Below are 2,937 nucleotides of genomic sequence, written 5' to 3'. Positions count from 1 at the left end.
TATTTAGCAACTTGCTCTCTAGTGACATACTCATCCTCTTCAGAGGAAGAATACTCATTAGAGCTCATGAATGGCAGAAGTAAGTCCAATGGAATCTCTATGGTCTCATTTTGAGCCTCAGATTCCCATGGTTCCTCATTGGGGAACTCATTGGAGGCCAGTGGACGTCCATTGAGGTCTTCCTCAGTGGCGTTCACTGCCTCTCCTTCCTCCCAAAATTCGGCCATGTTGATGGCCTTGCACTCTCCTTTTGGATTTTCTTCTGTATTGCTTGGAAGAGTACTAGGAGGGAGTTCAGTAATTTTCTTGCTCAGCTGACCCACTTGTCCCTCCAAATTTCTAATGGAAGACCTTGTTTCAGTCATGAAACTTTGAGTGGTTTTGATTAGATCAGAGACCATGGTTGCTAAGTCAGAGTTATTCTGCTTAGAACTCTCTGTCTGTTGCTGAGAAGATGATGGAAAAGGCTTGCTATTGCTAAACCTGTTTCTTCCACCATTATTGTTGTTGAAACCTTGTTGAGGTCTCTGTTGATCCTTCCATGAGAGATTTGGATGATTTCTCCATGAAGGGTTATAGGTGTTTCCATAGGGTTCTCCCATGTAATTCACCTCTTCCATTGAAGGGTTCTCAGGATCATAAGCTTCTTCCTCAGATGAAGCCTCCTTAGTACTGCTTGGTGCATTTTGCATTCCAAACAGACTTTGAGAAATCATATTGACTTGTTGAGTCAATATTTTGTTCTGAGCCAATATGGCATTCAGAGTGTCAATCTCAAGAACTCCTTTCTTCTGACTAGTCCCATTGTTCACAGGATTTCTTTCAGAAGTGTACATGAATTGGTTATTTGCAACCATTTCAATTAGCTCTTGAGCTTCTGTAGGTGTCTTCTTCAGATGAAGAGATCCTCCAGCAGAGCTATCCAAAGACATTTTGGATAGTTCAGAGAGACCATCATAGAAAATACCGATGATGCTCCATTCAGAAAGCATATCAGAAGGGCACTTTCTGATTAATTGTTTGTATCTTTCCCAAGCTTCATAGAGGGATTCTCCTTCCTTCTGTCTGAAGGTTTGGACTTCCACTCTAAGCTTACTCAATTTTTGAGGTGGAAAGAACTTTGCCAAGAAGGCATTGACTAGCTTTTCCCAAGAGTCCCGGCTTTCTTTAGGTTGTGAGTCCAACCATGTCCTAGCTCTGTCTCTTACAGCAAAAGGGAATAGCATAAGTCTGTAGACCTCAGGGTCAATCCCATTAGTCTTGACTGTGTCACAGATTTGAAAGAATTCAGCTAAAAACTGATGAGGATCTTCCAATGGAAGTCCATGGAACTTGCAATTCTGTTGCATTAGAGAAACTAATTGAGGCTTAAGCTCAAAGTTGTTTGCTCCAATGGCAGGGATAGAGATGCTTCTCCCATAGAAGTCGGGAGTAGGTGCAGTAAAGTCACCCAGCACCTTCCTTGTATTGTTGGCATTGTTGTTGTTTTCGGCTGCCATGTGTTCTTTTTCCTTGAAGATTTCTGTTAAGTCCTCTACAGAAAGTTGTGCCTTGGCTTCTCTTAGCTTTCGCTTCAAGGTCCTTTCGGGTTCAGGATCAGCCTCAACAAGAATGCTTTTGTCCTTGCTCCTGCTCATAAGAAAGAGAAGGGAACAAGAAAATGTGGAATCCTCTATGTCACAGTATAGAGATTCCTTTAGGTGTCAGAGGAAAAGAAAAGTAGAAGACAGAAGTAGAAAATTCGAACTTATCAAAGAAGATGGAGTTCGAATTTTGCATTAAGGAATAGTGTTAGTCCATAAATAGAAGGATGTGAGAAGAAGGGAAGCAATTTTCGAAAATTAGGTAATAGATTTTGAAAACATTTTTTTGAAAAACACTAATTGATTTTCGAAAATGAAAGTGGAAAAGAAATCAAGTGATTTTTGAAAAAGATTTTGAAAGTAGAAATCAAAAAGATTTGATTGAAAACTATTTTGGAAAAGATGTGGTTAAGAAGATATGATTGGTTTTTAAAAAAATGTGATTGAGAAGATATGATTTGAAAAATATTTTAAAAAAAATGTGATTTTGAAAATTAATGACTTGGCTATCAAGAAAAGATATAATTCAAACATTAAACCTTTCTCAACAGAAAAGGCAACATACTTGAAATGTTGAATCAAATCATTAATTGATAGCAAGTATCTTTGAAAATAGAAAGAAATTGAATTTGAAAAAGATTTGATTGAAAAGATATGATTTGAAAAAGATTTGATTTTGAAAAGATTTTGAAAACTTGAAAAAAATTTGCATTGAAAACAAAATCTTCCCTCTTGTGCCATCCTGGCGTTTAACGCCCAAAACTCTACCGTTTTGGGCGTTAAACGCCCAACCAGGCACCCTGGCTGGCGTTTAAACGCCAGTCTGTCCTTCTTCACTGGGCGTTTTGAACGCCCAACTTTTTCTGTATAATTCCTCTGCTGTATGTTCTGAATCTTCAATTCTCTGTATTATTGACTTGAGAAGACACAAATTAAAAATATTTTTGGATTTTTAATAATAAGGAAAAATCAAAATGCAACAAGAATCAAATAACAATGCATGCAAGACACCAAACTTAGCAGTTTGTATACTACTGACACTAATGAGAATGCATATAAGACACACAAAACACTCAAGTCAAGAGAATTTAAAGATTAGAGTAAGAAATCATCAAGAACATCTTGAAGATCACTAAGACACATGAATGAATGCATGCAATTGACACCAAACTTAACATGAGACACTAGACTCAAACAAGAAATATTTTTGGATTTTATGACTTTGTAAATTTTTTTGTGCTTTTTTTCGAAAATTAAGTGGAAAAAGAAAATAAAGGTATCAAAATTCTTAATGAGAATTCCAGGAATCAGTGCAATGCTAGTCTAAGACTCCGGTCCAGGAATTAGACATGGC

The 2,937-nt window shown here is 37.2% G+C and overlaps 1 non-coding gene across 1 annotated transcript; it reads left to right on the top strand.

The window, feature by feature from the left end:
• The first annotated feature begins 986 nt into the window (after positions 1 to 986).
• LOC112766042 (small nucleolar RNA R71) lies at positions 987 to 1,094 on the top strand. The gene has a single exon (XR_003184080.1). It is a non-coding gene; the product is annotated as a small nucleolar RNA R71 (small nucleolar RNA).
• Positions 1,095 to 2,937: the final 1,843 nt, after the last annotated feature.

The sequence above is a fragment of the Arachis hypogaea genome, chromosome 2, assembly GCF_003086295.3.
Source record: "Arachis hypogaea cultivar Tifrunner chromosome 2, arahy.Tifrunner.gnm2.J5K5, whole genome shotgun sequence".
Classification (NCBI taxonomy): Eukaryota; Viridiplantae; Streptophyta; class Magnoliopsida; order Fabales; family Fabaceae; genus Arachis; species Arachis hypogaea.
Note: the sequence above shows the minus strand (reverse complement) of the source record. Positions and strands in the feature narration are given on the sequence as shown.